The 18,457-nt window shown below is 37.3% G+C and overlaps 2 long non-coding RNA genes across 3 annotated transcripts in view; one reads left to right on the top strand and one right to left on the bottom strand.

Annotated features, from left to right (window-relative positions):
* The first annotated feature begins 4,542 nt into the window (after nt 1–4,542).
* Nucleotides 4,543–18,457, top strand: part of LOC119621448 (uncharacterized) — a 30,504-nt gene continuing 16,589 nt past the window's right edge. Inside the window, exon 1 of the long non-coding RNA XR_005237998.2 lies at nt 4,543–4,577. This is a non-coding gene — a long non-coding RNA (uncharacterized lncRNA). The remainder of the gene's footprint in view (nt 4,578–18,457) is intronic.
* Nucleotides 5,341–18,457, bottom strand: part of LOC103217630 (uncharacterized) — a 549,839-nt gene continuing 536,722 nt past the window's right edge. For both annotated transcript variants that reach the window (XR_012091516.1, XR_012091512.1), the window contains one exon: nt 5,341–5,435. This is a non-coding gene — a long non-coding RNA (uncharacterized lncRNA). The remainder of the gene's footprint in view (nt 5,436–18,457) is intronic.

Raw genomic sequence — 18,457 nt, 5'->3', positions numbered from 1 at the left:
TTCCCCTGCAGAAACGATGCATTTGTAACTGATATGGTTTGGATATTTTGTCCCTGTCAGGCCTCTGAGCCCCAGCCAAGCCATCGCATCCCCTGTGACTTGCACGTATAAGCCCAGATGGCCTGAAGTAACTGAAGAATCACAAAAGAAGTGAAAATGCCCTGCCCCGCCTTAACTGATGACATTCCACCACCAAAGAAGTTAACATGGCTGGTCCTTGCCTTAAGCGATGACATTATCTTATGAAATTCCTTTTCCTGGCTCATCCTGGCTCAAAAAGCTCCCCCACTGAGCACCTTGTGACTCCCACTCCTGCCCACCAGAGAACAACCCCCCTTTGACTGTAATTTTCCTTTACCTACCCAAATTCTATAAAACAGCCCCACGCTTATCTCCTTTCGCTGACTCTCTTTTCGGACTCAGCTTGCCTGCACCCAGGTGAAATAAACAGCCATATTGCTCACATAAAGCCTGTTTGGTGGTCTCTTCACATGGACGCGCATGACAGTCCCCCAACTCCAAATCTTTTGTTGAAATGTGACCTCTCATGTTGAAGGTGGAGCCTGGTAGGAGGTGTTTGCATCATGGGGATGGAGCCCTCATGGATGGCTTGGTGCTGTCCTCACAGCAGTGAGTGAGTTCTCTCTCTGTGAGTTCATTTGAGACATGGTTGTTTAATAGAGACTGGTAGCTCCACCTCTTTCCTCTTGCCCACTCTCTTGCCATATGATACACCTGCTTCCCCTTTGCCTTCCATCATGATTGCAAGCTCACCAGAAGCAGATGCTGGCACTATGCTTAATGTACAGCCTGCAGAATCATGAGCCAATTAAACCTCTTTTTTTAATGAATTAATTACCAAGTCTCAGGTATTACTTTAGAGCAATGCAAATAAACGAACACAGAAAATTGGTACTGAAGAGTGAGACATTGCTATAAAGATTCCTGAAGTTGCAGAAACAGCTTTAAAACTGGGTGACATGCAGAGGTTGGAATATTGGAGGGCTCAGAGGAAAGCAGGAAGATGAGAGAAAGTTTAGAACTTCTCAGAGACTGAATAATAGTGACCAAAATATTAGTAGAAATATGGACAGTAAAGGCCAGGCTCAAAAGGTTTCAGATGAAAATGAAGAAGTCATTGGGAACTGGAGTAAAGATCACCCATGTTATGCCCTAGCAAAGAACTTGGCTGCATTGTGTCCATGGCTTAGGGGTTTGTAGGAAGTTAAACTTAAGGGTGATGACCTAGGGTAAAAGGTGGAAAAGTTTATAAATAGCAAATCATTCAAGGTGTGCTGTAGCTGCTTCTAACAGCCTATGATCAAATACAGGAGCAAGGAAATACCTTAAAATTGGAACTTGTAATTAAAAGGGAAGCAGAGCATTAATAGCGTGGAAAATCTGCAGCCTGGCTTGGCCATATGGTAGAAAGGGGGAAAACATTTTCAGGAGAGGAATACAAGAAGGGCAAGGAGCAACCACTTGCTAGAGAGGTTTGTGTGACTAAATGGGAGTCAATTGCTAATAGTCAAGACAATAGGAAAAAGGCCTCAAAGGCATTTCAGAAGTCTCTGGGTCAGCCTCCTCCCATCACAGGCCCTAAGGCCTAGCAGGACAGAATGGCTTCCTGGGCCAGGGCCAGGGACTTGCTAACCTTCACAACTTTGGAACATGGTTCTCTGTATCCCTGCTGCTTCAGCTCCTGCCGGACTCAAAAGGCTGAGCCAATGCCCTAGAGGGTGCAAACCATAAGCCTTGGTGGCTTCCATGTGGTGTTAAGTCTGCAGGCACAACAGAATGCAAGAATGAAGGAGGCTTGGAAGGTTCCACCTAGAATTCAGAGGATGTATTGAAAAGCCTAGGTGCCAAGACAGAAACTTGCCACAGAGGCAACACCCCTGTAGAAAGTCTGTACTAGGGAAATCCCAAAGATAAAGGTGGAACTGGAGCCCATGCAAAGTCTCTACCAAGGCACTGCCTAGTGGAACAATGGGATGGGGGCTGCTGTCACATAGGCCTAAGAATAATAGAGCCACTGGAAACTTTCATTTGTGCCTAGAGAAGCCACAGGCACTGGACTCCAACCTGTGAGAGCAACTACAGGTGCTTCACCCTGCAAAGCCACAGGGGCAAAAATGCCTAACGTCTTGGGAGTCCACCCCTTGCAACAATGCACCCCGGATGGGGGACACAGAGTTAAGGAAGATAATTTTGGAGCTTTAAAGATTTAATGACTGCTCTGCTGGGTTTCAGAAATGTGTGGGGCCTGTTGCCCTTTTCTTTTGGCTGACTTCTCCCTTTTGGCATGACGATGCTTACTCAATTCCTGCACCACCACTGCATCTCAGAGTTAAATACTTAATTTCTTTTTTTATTTTTTATTTTACAGCCTCATAGGTGAAAGAAACTTGCCTTGAGTCCCGAATGATACTTTGAATTTTGGACTTTTGAGTGATGCTGGAATGAGTTGAGGCTTCTAAAGACTATTGGGAAGGGATGATTGTATTTTACAATGTGAGATGAACATGCAATTTGGGGTCCCAGAGGTGGAATCATATGGCTAGTATATTTTGTCCTCTCTAAATCTCATGTTGAAAAGTAACCTCCAAAGTTAGTGGTGGGGCCTGTGGAAGGTGTTTGGGTCATGGGGACAAATCCCTCGTGAATGGCTTGGTGCCATCCTTGAAGTAATATGTAAGCTCTCATTTTGAGTTCAAGTGAGATCTACTTGTATAAGAGAGCCTGGCTCCTTCTCCTCTCTCTTCCTCTCTCTCATCATGTGATATACCTGCTCCTCATTTGCCTTCCATCAGTTGTAAGCTTCCTGAGGCCCTCACCAGAAGCAGATATTGGCACTATGTTTCACATACAACCTGCAGAATCATGAGCCAATTAAACCTCTTTTCTCTATAAATTACCCAGTCTCAGGCATTCCTTTATAGGGATGAAAACAGACTGACATAGTTACTAAAAACCTCTATGAATAAATACTTTGTCCACATTTTCACTATGTATCCCAGATTTTCTAGAAGATATTTCTGAACATCATTGCAAAAGCAACCACATTTAATAGTAGTTCTGATTCCAGAAATTGTAGAGTAACTTGTATCAGACTGTCCATTAGACAGATAATAAATAAACTAAACTGAATTCCAGCTTTGGCAGCAGTTAAAACCCATCTCCAATACATAAGTAAGTAGATAAATAAAAAAAATAACAAATAAGCTTTGAACAAATAGAGTTAAAAAAAGTTTGAAGATACTGGAGACTAGACAAAAATGAGCGAAACTTGGATAGAGTTTGGCCCTTGAAAAGGAGAATGGCAAGGATGAGACCTCATTTGTACATCTTTTCCCTCTTAGGGGGAAAAAAGTCAAAAAGTATTGGAAACAGTAAATGGGAGAATATATACAATTTTACAAAGGAACAAAGATATAAATAATTGCTAATGTCACAGTAAAAAAATGAAAATAATAAGAAAATGAATCTTATCTTTAAATTCCTTAAGACAAAAACAAAAATTTTAAATCAGCATGCTACATCGAGTCAAAATAACTTACTTGGTTAAATAAATATATATTTTAGGTAAATGAAAGCTGAAAAGATATATTTCTCAAGTTCTGTACTATAAGAAGTGCTAAAAGAAGTGTTTCAGAATAAAGTGAAATGACTGTAGATAGAGACAGAGATTCACAGGAAGGAATAAAGATGACCAGAAATAAGAGCTCTAGGTTAAATGAAGGAACTGTATTTTTTTCTTTTAATTTCTTTAAAAGAAAATTGGCAATTTAATGCAAAAAATATAAGGTTGAATTATAAAATTTATAAGTGGATTTAAAATCTATGGCACCAATAATGTTACTGAATTCATATGGGTCTGCAGCAACCTTATTTTTTTCCTCTTCAGGAAAAACCAATTGACCGAAGAGGCAGGAGATACCAGAGCAATTTTTAGAGCAAGAGTGAAAGTTTACTACAAGTCTTTAGAACAGGAATGTAACGAAGTAAAGTACACTTGGAAGAGGGACAAGTGGGTGATGTGAGAGATAAGGTGCACAGTTTGACCTTTGGACTTAGCATACTTCCAGGATCTTGCATCCCTTCTCTCCTGATTCTTCCCTTGGGGTGGCCTGTCACATGCAGTGAACTGCCAGCACTTGGGAGGGGAGCATGCACAGCATGTTTACTGGATCTGTACACTTGCTCAATTGAGGTGTTCTCCCCTTACCAGCCGAATGTCCATTGGTGGTAATATACCAGTTAAACTCTACCATTTTACCTCTTAGTGCACATGCTCAAGCCCACTCACTCAACTCCTGAGATCTCACTGGGAAGCTGGTTATCACCAGTTTCAGGTGTTTCTGTTTCTTGGGAGACTGCCTTTACCTGGCACTGGATGTGACCATTGTTATTTAGAGAGACGATTTACTAACCACCTGACCATCATCTGATGGATGTCTAACATTCCTAGAGAGGGAGTGCTCTCCTACCCTGCCTGTGTGTGACTAGTTACCTACTGTAACAATTTCCCCCTCAACAGTCCAAGACCACAATTCTTTGGAGAAAAATGGATGAAGGTCAGTTTTCTGTAACTGCTTCCTTCTCACAGAGGGGCAAGGGTGGTTCTGTGGGTCTTGGCCTCTTGCTAGTTGTCAGGGAAGGGTTTGCTCTGTGGGATGGTGAAAGCAGTATCCAGCCAGGTCCAAGGGAGACATGGGCAGGATTTCACCTCTGTCATGTCTCACTGATGGGCAGTCTAGGGGTCTCCTGCAGGAGGGTAACTCTTAAATATTGAGAGGACGGTATCCCTCACTAATGATCATCTAGAGCGTGATGGCCTGAAGGCAAGAGAAGACAAATCAGGTTATTAGATTTAGCAGAATGTTAAAGTGAAATAAGGGGGTGATGACAGGTGACACACCCAGGTAGCTGGTGGCTATAGTCATAACTGCTAAGAATTGGGTGTGTGGGGGTGCTAGCCAATTCCAGTATGTGCCAAGAATTGCAATACTGATCCAGATTTTTTCATTACCCATCCCTTTTGTTTCTTCTGAGCTGCAGCCAGAGATCACTAGTTGGTTCACTGGAGTAAGTAGGGTTAGTCTAAATTGCAGACAAAAACTCAAAAACAACTGATGAGACTAGAACTTAAGAACAGTGTACCATAGTTCTTAAAACATAATTTTTTTCTCTCTCTAGATCTTATTTTTATGAAAAATAAATCATGATAGGACTGATTTGTTTGCAAAATAAGTTCTAGTCTTATTACACTTGGCCAGATTATTTACATAAAACACACCAAGATTAATCATTTTCCAGAAAGTGACATTTTTTACTTACCAGATGTCAGGAACCCTGTACAGGGACTGTGTAGACAAGGTATGAGGCCAGTTTTCCCAAGGGGTTTTATTGTCTCTATAAGTCAAATTGGATTCCTTAAAAAAAAGCACATTATTTCAGTCAAAGCCTTGATAAAACAAGCAGTGTCTCTAATTGCGTCCTGTTGCAAAAGAAAACAGATTCATATTGCATTTATGCAAATAATTGTATTGCCATGAGTTAAGAATATTCACAAATAGTTTTCAAATTCAGGAGAAATCAGGTAGGGGAAAAAAAACTATGCTCCAAATTATGTTGATAGTAGTATAATTTATTTACTCAATTTTTAAAAGCTGTAAATAGCTCAAAAGATAAGTTTTCTTGTCTTTTAAAGACAAATGAAGGATTAACAACATTTTAAGCAAAAATTCATAAAAGAATTCTTTTAGTCTTCTATTCATTTAGTCTATGTTCTGCTTGATACTTATGAACATTTTAGCTCTCCATATCTCTATTCTAATGACACAATCTTGAAGTTATGAAAACCTGTGTTTTAGAATACCTGTTAGAGTACTATAGCTGTTTATAAAACCACCTTCTAAAAATAATCAAAACAAGACAACTAATGTTCATGGATGACAAAACATCTTAGGGCAGACACAGTCAAAGTCATAATTGACAAGGAAATTTGTTACCTTGGTGGTACACAATAATTTAACATAGTAATTATAATTATTCCTGATAACATATATTAACTTATGTCAGAGTTATAGGAGTTTTGCATAATTTTGGAACACACGTACCAATAACACATTTATAAAAATATAGTCCAAAGAAATCCAAATGTTACCTATGCATTAGTGTGCTATTAATGTCAAACCCAACTCAATAAAACCTTAATAGGTAAATCTGTTCCATTTTAATCAGTCTGACCATAAGGTAAGATTCTCATGAACATTTTATAACCCTTTACAATTTTCTGTTAAAGAGCAGAACAATACTCTAAGAAAACTATGTTGTGTTTTTATTCCAATGTTTAATTTACAGACAAACTGAATAATATCCTTTTAATTTTAGATAATATGTTCACTCACACAATTTCTTTTACATGATTAATTTTTCACAAACATTCCACAACTTAAACTTCTAGTTTTATCTAATCTAACTTTAAACAACTTAACCCTCTAAAATAGGCAATAAACTACATTCCCATGCTTTCTCATGATCTTTTACCAAAAGCATATTCTACTTTCCTTATCTGTCTTGCATGTAAAACTCTTTTTTCAGTAGTCTCAAGTACATGAAAAACAGTAAAACTATTTTTCTAGTAGTCTCAAGTCTCAAGTACTAAATAATTAAGTAGTCTTAATTCTTAGCAACTTTTACTTTTATTAAAAAACTTGGTAAGTGATTCTAACTATGTATGAGGTTTGGAGCATAGGACATCAGACAGAAATGAAGATAAGGCCTGACTCTTTCCAGCATAGCTAGGGGTCATGGCTAACACTGTATATGTCTCCTGGACTTGCCTAGCTTTAAAGCAGTGATATTGTACAGTTTAGAGTCATAGGAGCAGTTTAGGAAGCATTAAGTAGGCCTAATATCCTTTAGAATTGTATATTATTTCATAAATTCCCTCTTATAAATCTTTTCATGAATTGCACAGACTATGTACAACACGCTTGGACTTTCTGACTTGTCCTAGACATTCCTCTATTTAAACAACCAGTTACTTTACTTTAGGACAAGATTTTACCATACAAGATTATTTCTTATATAAAATCTATTTTCTTTATAACCTTCCTTACCAGAAATACCTCTTTATTTTTATAAAGTTTGAATGAGACAAGTCATTTTCTTTCTGTTAGAAAGTTAAGCTTTGTAGTGCTTGTTACTGGGTGAGTTCTGTAAAGGAGGAGCAAATGAGGAGGTTACTTACATACTATAGAAGTCATCCACCCTCAACAGATTGCTCAGTTAAATTTTTACTAAGACTTGTCTAAATAAGTATGGGCTATTTCTAAACCCCTGAGGTAGGACAGTCCAGACTGAAGTTATTGGCTGCAGCTTTAGGTAGCTTTCACAAGAGAAATAGAGCTACTATAGGGAAAGATGAATTCAGAAGTTGAGTAAATATTAAGCAGGTACCTATCTTGGTAAATACATTTTTGCCCCGAAGAGGTGTGAATTTTTTTTTTTTGGAAGGAGGAGGTGCAATTTGCCTCATTACCTGACAGAATTTGGAGGAGAGTTGCTCAAAGATTAGCACAGAGTAGTCATCCCTTGAAGCCAAAAGGGAAAATTGTAATTTTACTTTCTGCCTCCATAGTTGTCCTTGTTCTGTTGATGACAATGTCTGAACTGGGAGCTTGCTAAAGCAGAGAGCCTTTTCAGGTCAAGGTCACCAGGGGTTGGGATTCTGTCCTGGGGCCCTTAAGCCCTCAGGGAAGTTCCATTTCAGTGGTTGAGCTTGTGGCAGAGAGGACAAGTCATGTGGGTCTTTTTCCTATTTATCTCATTGGAGTAGTTTACCTTCCAGTGGCCTGGCTTCCAGCACCAATGACAATTACCTGGAGGAGTGTCCTTAGGACAACCTAGAGGGAGCTCGAGAGCTTGTAAAGTAGCCAATACTTGATCCTGCCTTTTGTTCCTGCATTTTTCCTTTTTCTTAACCCTGTTCTCCTTTTTCTTTCTTTTTTTTTTTTTTTTTTTGAGACGGAGTCTTGCTCTGTAGCCCGGGCTGGAGTGCAGTGGCCGGATCTCAGCTCACTGCAAGCTCCGCCTCCCGGGTTCACGCCATTCTCCTGCCTCAGCCTCCCGAGTAGCTGGGACTACAGGCGCCCACCACCTCGCCCGGCTAGTTTTTTGTATTTTTAGTAGAGACGGGGTTTCACCATGTTAGCCAGGATGGTCTCGATCTCCTGACCTCGTGATCTGCCCGTCTCGGCCTCCCAAAGTGCTGGGATTACAGGCTTGAGCTCCTTTTTCTACTCTTGGTTATACAAGACTGAGAAGGCTAATCTGAGGACCTCCTGCACAGGATCACTGGGTTCCACGACTGACTTTTGTAATTTCCTCCCAGTTAACACTTAGGCCAAACAATATTACAAAGGAAACCTAGTTTTTGGTTTTAAGATTTGGGGAAATCAAACTTTTCCCACTTTTGGGGGATGCATCCGTGGGGCATGTCCTATAGTATGAAGACATAATTACCCATCTGTGAAGAGAGAACAGAAAAGAGAGAGAAACAAAAAGGAATAACGACGTCTTCCCTCTACTTTTCTATTATCTTGAATGGGGTGTCCCCCAATATCCTTAGGGATGAACTGGTAAAACTGTGTACCTCTGGTCCCATGTCATCACAATTAACCATTTAAGAATATGTACCCCTAACTTTTCATTTATCTCTGTTCTAATGGTAATCTGTTAGCCTGGGACCACAGTTCATCTCTGTCCTGTGGGTCTCTTGTACCTGTGGCCTTGGGCCAGCCTATGTCCTTATTTCCATGACCTTGTAGTGACACTTGCTTGGAATATTCTAGAAAAAGAAAAAGCTACTCTCTTTTCTCAGATTTCCATTTTCCATGTTCTTTCAGTACAGGAGAAGCCTGCTTTTCACCTAACTGCCCAAAGGGGACTGGACTTTCCTCCACTCTCCCTTCAAATATGACCTTGAAGGTCTTGATGCATGTTGTGAGGAATGCAGAAGTAATTAGAGAAATGGAGGATACAGAAGGAAGTGGTAGGAAGCAAGAGGAATAATCATGGAAAGCCTTAATATCCTTGAATATATAGCAGCCCTTGAATTCAAGAGGGCAATGTTTGTTTTCCCTCTTGATATAAATGAAGAACCTCTGGAAGACTTAGAGCTTGAGGGAAGAACTCACAATTGGCAAAAGAAGAATTCACCCTCCTTCCAAATGGGTGCTAACTCAAAAAAAGTAAGTAGGTGGGATCCTTAAAGGATCAGAGTGAGGCCCTATGCAGTTAGACAAACTGCTTCAAAAGTCACTGAAAACTCGACTCTGAGGTATAATAGGAACAGAAAATATATGGTAAGTCATAAGGAGCTGGGAGAGCTGGAGTTCCAAGTAGTGGCTGTCCTGGAAATGTGTCAGCAGACAAGGGAAGGGTTTGTGGTCATCTGAGCTGGTAGGGTAAACACGAGTATAAATCTCAGGGGATTTCTGCAAGGCAGCCTGTGTCTTTGCTGCCAAACAAATGCAGCAAGAGCCATGGGTGCACAAATAACAGGGAGTGTGTGTTTAAGAATTCACGTGGCATGTGAAGTTAAAGCAAAGAGGCAGACTTGCCACCAAAGCAGATAGTTCTGTGGGTGTGCATGGTCATTTCAGAATACAGGCAGAGAAAACAGGAGAATATGCTGTTTGGGTGTTTGGAAAGAGCTGATTTTAGTTGAAAAAGCAGAGGAAACCCAAGACATTGCACGGTTTTAGGCTTTAGCCCTACCACTCTTATAAGCCTCCTGTCCAGGAGGGCCTGTCTCAGATCTACTCAGTACAGACCCCAAGGTTATTCCCACCTCTGCAAGCTGCCAGTCAGGGTGAGCTGAGAGATCAGCCTGGTGGGTGAGTGTGAGCAGAGTCGCTTATGGCCAAGAGGAATTGTTCTGAGGGTTTGTTAGTAAGCAGGAGAAAGAACGGGAGAAGAAAACTGTGTATGGGTGTTGAATGCCTCCCGCCGAAGCAACGGAGGAATAAAGATCTCTTCCCATTGAAGACTGTGTCAAAGTCACGGAAACAAAATATGTTAATGGCCAAATGTATTTGAGACACACGGCACCAAAGTATGTCAGCAGTGGAAGGTATCTGAGTCACATGGTACCAAAATACGTTCCCAGCAAAACATATCTATGTCATGGCACCAAAGTATGTCACCAGCAGTAAATCCATATGGGTCGACAGGAACCCCAATTCTTGCCTCCTCAGAAGAAAGAATCCAACCAAGGAGGTACAAGACAGAAGGAGAGATACAGACAAGTTTTCGAGCAGGAGTGAAAGTTTATTAGAAAGCTTTAGAACAGGAATGAAAGAAAGTAAAGTACCCTTGGAAGAGGGTCTAGTGGGCGACTGAAGGGATCAAGTATGTGGTTTGTCCTTTTGACTTGAGTTTGATATATTGACCTGCTTCCTGGTTCTTGAGTCCCTTCTCCCTTGATTCTTCCCTAGCGGTGGGGTGTCCGCATGTGCAGGGGCCTGCCGGCATTTGGGAGGTGAGCAGGCACAGCGTGTTTATCGGAGTTGCATGCATGCTCACTTGAGGTGTCCTTCCCTTACCAGCCAAATATCCCTAGAAAGACATATATCAGTTAAACTCCACCACTTTGGCTCTTAGTGTGCATGTTCGAGCCCTGTCACCCAGCTTCTGGGATCTTATCGGGAAGTTTCTGATCACCAGTCTCAGGTGTTTCTATTTATTGGGAGACTGCCTTTCCCTGGCACTGGCTATAACCAATGATCATTTTAGAGAAACAGTGTAACAACTTCCTGACCTTCACCTGATGGTCCCCTGACATTCCTGTCTGGCACAGGGGAAGAGGCTCTCCTACCCTGCTCATAGATCTAACTACCCACTGTAAGAGCAATACACAGAAGAGATACAGGATCTTATATATACATCTTACATACAGTATCATTTCAAGCTTCTCACACTTCAAATTAAATGGTGCCATATTAACCCTAAGTAGCTTGCAGTAAGTGAAAGATGCCTATTGTAATCCTTACAGTAAGCACTATTATTCACAAAATGCCATAGCCAAAAATTCAATGGTAGAAGTAAAATGTAACACTGAGAAATTAACATAACCCAGAAGAAGGCAGAAAAGGAAGAACAGCAAAGCAAAATCAGAAGAAATTAAAACAAAATTACAGAAAATTAGCTAATGGATATTAGCAAATTGACAAATGTAACCCCAACTATACCAATTATTACATTAGCTGTGGTTATATTGTCAGATTTAATAAAATAATCAAGATCCAAACATCCTCTTTAAAAGATATGTGTATTTAACATAAAGAAACAGGTAGCCTAAAACAAGCAAGACCCAAACACCTCTTTTTTTTTTAACTTTGTTTTAGGTTCAGGATATTTGCAGCAAATATCCTCTTTAAAGATATGTATATTTAATATAGGGCACAAATAGACTAAAACATAAAAGATGGAGAAAGATATACTCTCTAAAATGTAAAAATGTAAATTGTGTGAATACTATAATATCAAAGTGTGCTCCAAGACAATAAACATTACCTGAAATAAAGTGCAACATTTCATTAAGACATAACAATCATAAATGTTTGCATACTTAATTATGGCTTCAAAATACAGCCATGTGCTGTATAATGTTGTTTCTGTTTTGCATATATAATGGTGGTCCCACGGCATTATAATGGGGCTAAAAAATGTATAGCCATTGAAATGCAGTGCAATGCATTACTCATGTGCCTGTAGTGGTGCCGAAGTAAACATACCTACCTTATGAAGTCAAAATGTTGTAGTAACTAAGTTGAATTAAGAATTGATTGAAGAAAGAAAAATATTTTTGATAAATTTCATGTAGCTGAAGTGTACAATGTTTTATCTAGTCTACAGTAGACTGCAGTGATGTGTTCGGCCTTCATATTCACTCACTAGTGCTTCACTGACTCACCCAGAGCAACTTCCAGTCACGCAAGCTCCATTCAAGGTAAGTGCCTAATACAAGTGTACCAGTTTGTTATCTTTTATATGTTATTTTTACTATACCTTTTTTCTGTTTACTTATGTTTAGATGCACACATTTTTAACATTGTGTTACAATTGCCTACGGTATTCAGAACACAAGCCCGCTGAAATTTGTAGCCAAGGAACAAAAGGCATACCATCCAGGCTAAGTGTGTAGTAGGTTATAGACTTGTGTAAGTGCACTCTATAATGTTCACAGAATGACAAAATCACCTAACAACACATTACTCATACTGTATTTCCGTGGTTACCTGATGTATGACAGTATATAAAACAAAAACAGAAAAAGTAAAGGAAAAAATGGACAATTACAGGTTTTCATATTGAATTATCACTGACTGATAGATTAGTTGGACACAAGACCAGTAAAGATACATAGGATCTAAAAGACACTATCAATGACCTTTTCCTCAATGACATTTGTAGAACACTGAACAATATGTCACAGTTATGAAACTTCAGAAAATGCATTATTTTCAGTTGCATATTAAATGTTCACCAAGACAGAATATATGCTGCCCCAAAATAAATCTCAAGAAATGTCAAAAATCGAAGTCAGATAAGAATATTTATTCACAACCATAAAATTAAATTTGATACTATAACATTAAACTAGACAGAATAGTTCAAATGTTTGGAAAAAATAATTAATGGAATAAAAAAGAAATCACAAGAAAACCATTTAGAATCTCATTATAATGATAACAACACTTATCAACATTTGTGAAACGCAGGTAACATTGTGCTTAAAGGGAAATGTATAGCTGTAAATATTTTAAGAAAACAAGAAAGGTTAACATCAGTGATATAATTTTCAATCTTAAGCAACTAGAAAAAGATAGGCAATTTATATACAGAGTAAATAGAAGGAAATAAATTATAAAGATATGAGAAATTAAGTAAGTAGAGAATAGATAAAAATGTTTAGATTAATAAATTGATAATCCCCTAGCAAGACTGATTAAGAAGAAAATGCTTATTTATTGTCAGGAATAATAAAAGGTATTACAATACGCAAATATTTATGAAAAACTCTATTCTAACAAACTTAAAGATTTTGATATGGACAATTTTTTTTGGAAAATACAACATAGTAAAACTGACATAAAAAATAGAATGTCTGAATAGCTCTATACCTATTAACTAAACTGAAATTGTTATTAAAAAGCCTTTGTCCAAAGAAAAATGCAAGACAATACATTGATGAAGTATATAAAATATATGAGTATTAAATAATACTAGTACTAAGCAAAACCTAAAACATTATCTGGTTTCTCTTATCATAAAAAGCAGGAGCAAGAAAAAGAAGAGGAGAAGGAAGAGGAAAGGGAGGTGGAGGAGTAGAAGGAGTTAACAATGCAGAAAAAGAAAATTCAATTTTTAAAAACTCAATCCAATTTACATTTTTACTCCCCTAAATTATGATTCGATTTCTATCATTTGATTCAACATTAAACTCAGTTTCCACCGTGACCCTTGCAATTTGTGTTAAATCCTGAACTGACTAATGAAACTAATTTCTTGAGAGCAAACAAATTTACCTTCTTTCTCTTCTTTTATTTGAATAAGTTCTTTTCTCTTTCAGGACTTTTATTTCTTATCTGAATGGTTTCTGCTTAGCTACAAATTTCCATGATTATAGTGTTTCCATGAAATTTTAAGTGAAGAGGATACAAGGATAAATCTCAAAACACATGGTTGGCTTAGAAAGGCTTTGCAATTGATATTAAAAGAATAATTGAGTAGTAATTGCCCCCATGCTCAAATGAAATTTTTGGCTTTTTATCTTTACCAAATTATTGCCTCCTTCTGCCATAATAAGTAAGGAACATTTAATTTAAAAAACAAAATTTAAATAGTAGTACTACAATAAACTCATCAATATTAACTAACTGTTTTAAACATTTACTCAACTGAATAAGATCTTTACTATAGATTGTAATAGCTATGTTTAAGAAAGGTATCTCCTAATATTAATCAAAAGATTAAAATGACTTGTTAGATTTCTGTTACAATATAACTGTCAACTCTATAATTTTCAATCAATAGAAAGTTCATTCTGCAAAATTATTTGTATTTTATTATTTATTTATTTATTTATTATTTTTTGAGACTGAGTCTCATTCTCTCGCCCAGGCTGGAATGTGGTGGTGCCATCTTGTCTTAGTGTAACCTCTGCCTTCCGAGTTCAAGAAATTCTCATGCCTTAGCTTCCCGAGTAGCTGGGATTACAGGCACCCGCCACCATGCACGGTTGATTTTTGTATTTTTAGTACAGACGGGGTTTCACCATGTTGGGCAGACCAGTCTTGAACTCCTGACCTCAAGTGATCCACCATTCTCAGCCTCCCAAAGTGCTGGGATTACAGGTACGAGCCACTGTGCCCCGCCTGCAAAACTATTTTTAATGTCATTGTAGAAGTGTCACCTTATCCATACTAAGGAATATAGCTATACAGACATGACATGTAACTTCCAAGCTTGATTTGTGAGATTTCAAAGAAATTTAGAAAGTCTTCTATCTACCATATGTGCATATTTTTAGATTGAGTGTTTTTTTTTCAGTAGTATGTTTGCCAAAGGGTTCCATTATTTTCTCCCTCTTACAATGAAATATTTAGACTCATGGCTCAGTTTTGCAAGTGAAATGCTCAAGGGAACATAGACTAGGAGAGGACAAATGAAATAATTTAATATTTACAGCACATTATTTTTGCAATAGTTATTTTGGAGTCAGATTCAATATCCTTTTTTATCTTATTACTTATGTACGTAATTTTATTTTACTTTTTTTGAGAGAGAGTCTGGCTGCGTCACCCACGAAGAAGTGCAGTGGCATGATCTCAGCTCTATGTGTGTGATTTATAATAATACATCATGATTAAAAACATGCTTCAAATGTTTATTTTACAAAAGCTAGTCTTATATGCTTCCTTTGAAGTTAACATAATTGCCTTATCTCCAGTTAAGTCAATATCCTCAGATTTAATAAAAAGTTGTCAGAACATGTCCTTAAGATTTTAGTAATTACAAAAAGTGGTATGCATGTAATAATATCATAAATTTTCCTTTGGCACAATTTCTATTTTTTAATATGCTATAACAACATATTTGTGTTATTTTCCATAAAACCAGGATAAAACACAATCAAATTATGACTATGAACTCAGAATCAATGAACTTCAGGAGATATTAATAGCCACATGTGCTGATTTTAGTTAATTCTATGGACTGTTACTATATACAATAAGATGTACTACATTTCTGAAAGACTGCTATAGCTACAATTCGAATTCTTCCAATGAAAGGTGTTACATTAAATCATGAAGAATTCTTCACACTGTTCTTTTGAAAGCTCTAATTTTAGAAGAATCCTTTTATAAAGAACAAATTTCTACCTTCCTTTCCATTTTAACTGATTGCTAGCAGTACTATTGTTGGCAGCTATGCAGCCCTTTAGCATAAGTTTCTTCATTCTAAGTGACAGCTCGTCCAACATTAAAAACCATCATCTCTTTCCATAACTGCCTTGAGTTCACCAACACTTTCACACACGTGTTACAGCCACCTATTCATGAAACACATTTTTTTTTCCTTCAGTATATAGTGTGTTCGTAGTTCTTTTAGCTATCTGAATATACTGTTTCCCTTGCCCTGATGATATGCCACCATGATTATCTCATAAAAGACTTTTTCTGTGCCAATTGTATCATGGTCCTACAATCAATTAACAGAATGCCAAGAAAAGTAACTTCATTTCTTTGTATTTCTAAATAGTATCCTGATATAAAACAAGAAATTAAATGACCAAATTATATTTCTTTTTCTGCTAAAACACATAAAGCAAGTCAGGGAGACAATGACTTGACTGAACTGTCTCAAACTTTGTATTCTTTTTATGTACACAAATACAAAAAAAATACATTGTACATTTAGGAAATTTGACAAATTACAGACTAGATAAAGAAAACGTGGCACATATACACCATGGAATACTATGCAGCCATAAAAAAGGATGAGTTCATGTTCCTTGCAGGGACATGGATGAAGTTGGAAACCATCATTCTCAGCAAACTATCACAAGAATGGAAAACCAAACAGCACATGTTCTCACTTATAAGTGAGAGCTGAACAATGAGAACACATGGACACAGGGAGGGGAGCATCACACACCAGGGCCTGTCGAGGGATAGGGGGCTAGGGGAGGGATAGCATTAGAGAAATACCTAATGTAGATGATGGGTTGATGGGTGCAGCAAACCACCATGGCACGTGTATACCTATATAACAAACCTGCATGTTCTGCACGTGTATTCCAGAACTTAAAGTATAATAAATAAATTACAAAATCAAAGTTAAAATTTTCATTATAGAACTTGTTCCAAACATTCAATGATGTGCTTTACTGGAAGATAAAATATGGGTAACTCAAATAGGCAAATTTTCTTTACTAAAATGGTAGTGTGGACAAGCCACCATAATCCATTTTAAGTTGATCTTTATGGTAAACTTTCTCAGAACAATTAGATATGCACAAATATGTCAATGGAAAAATTGATTAAAAGTTTAAGGAGATAAAAATAAGTAAATGCAATAAATTATTTGATCAACTTGAAGTCAGTTTGACAATAAGCACTAAATTTGCATATAATTATGAAAAATATTAGGCAATTCATTTTTTGTTACTGATGATTTACTGTAGTGTGATCTGTAATGAATAACTTCCTTCTGAACAGTAATTTGGCAGACTTAAATACCTCTGAAATATTCATAGACTTAGAAATAGTAATTTGCCTTTTACTTTGAAAGCTCTAATTTTAGAAGGATCCTTTTATATCAAAATATAATAAATAACTTATTTATTATATTTTAAGTTCTGGAATTTATTATACTTTAAGTTCTGTGAGTTTATTCTATGGGCTGATGAAATGTACCCACAAATACTTCTTTCTAGGTGTCTTCATTATGTTATTATTTGTAAAGGCAGAAAATACTGTGCATCTCCTGAATGGTCAAAATAAGGGATAATTAAAATGTTATTCATTTATTTCATGCAGTGGATTGTACATATTCATTATACTCTACTTTCCTGAGTAATATTTCATACATTTAATAATCTCATAATTCATTTTTGATGGGAAAATTATGGGACACAGTAGAGCTTATATAATATTATAAAGAGTTTTAATTTTTTATATTGCCAGAACCAGGAGAAGATACACCAAAATACTAATTTCAATGTAAGTATTATTTTTAATTTCAATATATTTGCCCTAAGAGAGGGTGAAAATTCCGAGAGATATTACAAAGAGAAAGGTACAGCTAGAATACGTAACATGTTAGGGATTTTATTGTATTTCCCCAAATTTATGTTTTATAGTCCTAACCCTCAGTACTTCAGAAAGTGACTGTCTTTGGAGATAGGGTCTTCAAAGAGGTAAAGTTATATTAACAATGAGGTCATTAAGGTGGGCCCTACTCCATATGACTGATGTTTTTATGATGGGAGAAAATTAGGACAGAGACACATATTAGAGAGGAAAGACTGTGAAAACACAGAGAGAAGGCCATTTACAAGCCAAGGGGAGAGACTTCAGAAGGGAATAACCCTGCTAACACGTTGAGCTCAGACCTGTAGCCACCAGAACTTGAGAAAATAAACTACTGTTGTTTATGTCCCTCAATCTTTGGTACTTTGCTATGGCAACCTTGGCAGAGTCACACAGAACATAGTCACTAAGTAAGAAGATAAGAATGACTGGAATTTGCTAATAATGCAAACTATAAGGTCTATATGAAAGCAGAACTATCATTCACAAAACTGGGAGGACTTCACCGTTACCAATTTTTCAAGACTTTTTTCTTTTTTCTTTCTCAGTCTTGTGACTGCTTCTTTTCCATTTGGCCTGACTGTCCTTTTGCAATGTCTCTCCTTCTTCAAAAGTTCAAGGTTTGAATATGCAACAGCTGATTCTGGACACCAAGGGTTTTTAACATCTTGATGATTAAAAAACCAGAGTGCCTTACCACTCCGAGCTTATAAACTCGGCTTGAGATTTTTGAGGTTGAGGCTTGAATTTACCTCCAGAGCAGGCAAGTTTATAGTGTTCAGATAATCACTTTAATGGGCTTTCAATTATGAAATGTTCAAGCGAAGTTCCCAATCTGGGATGTTGACTCTCCAGACACCCTGACTCTGATGAACTAAACTATGCTACCAAATGATACAAGAGACTCTTCATTCATTATGTCTGTATATCAAGATCCCACTTAGAAATGTTTCTTTTGTAAATATGGATTTAGACTGCACTTTTTCTGATTATATTTATTGCTTCTTGGCAAATACATTTTGTTTGTGGTCTGGTTCAAGCATTTGATCAAAGGATATTAAGAGCAA

The sequence above is a fragment of the Chlorocebus sabaeus genome, chromosome 2, assembly GCF_047675955.1.
Source record: "Chlorocebus sabaeus isolate Y175 chromosome 2, mChlSab1.0.hap1, whole genome shotgun sequence".
NCBI classification, from domain to species: domain Eukaryota; kingdom Metazoa; phylum Chordata; class Mammalia; order Primates; family Cercopithecidae; genus Chlorocebus; species Chlorocebus sabaeus.
This window is presented reverse-complemented; position numbering and strand designations above follow the sequence as displayed.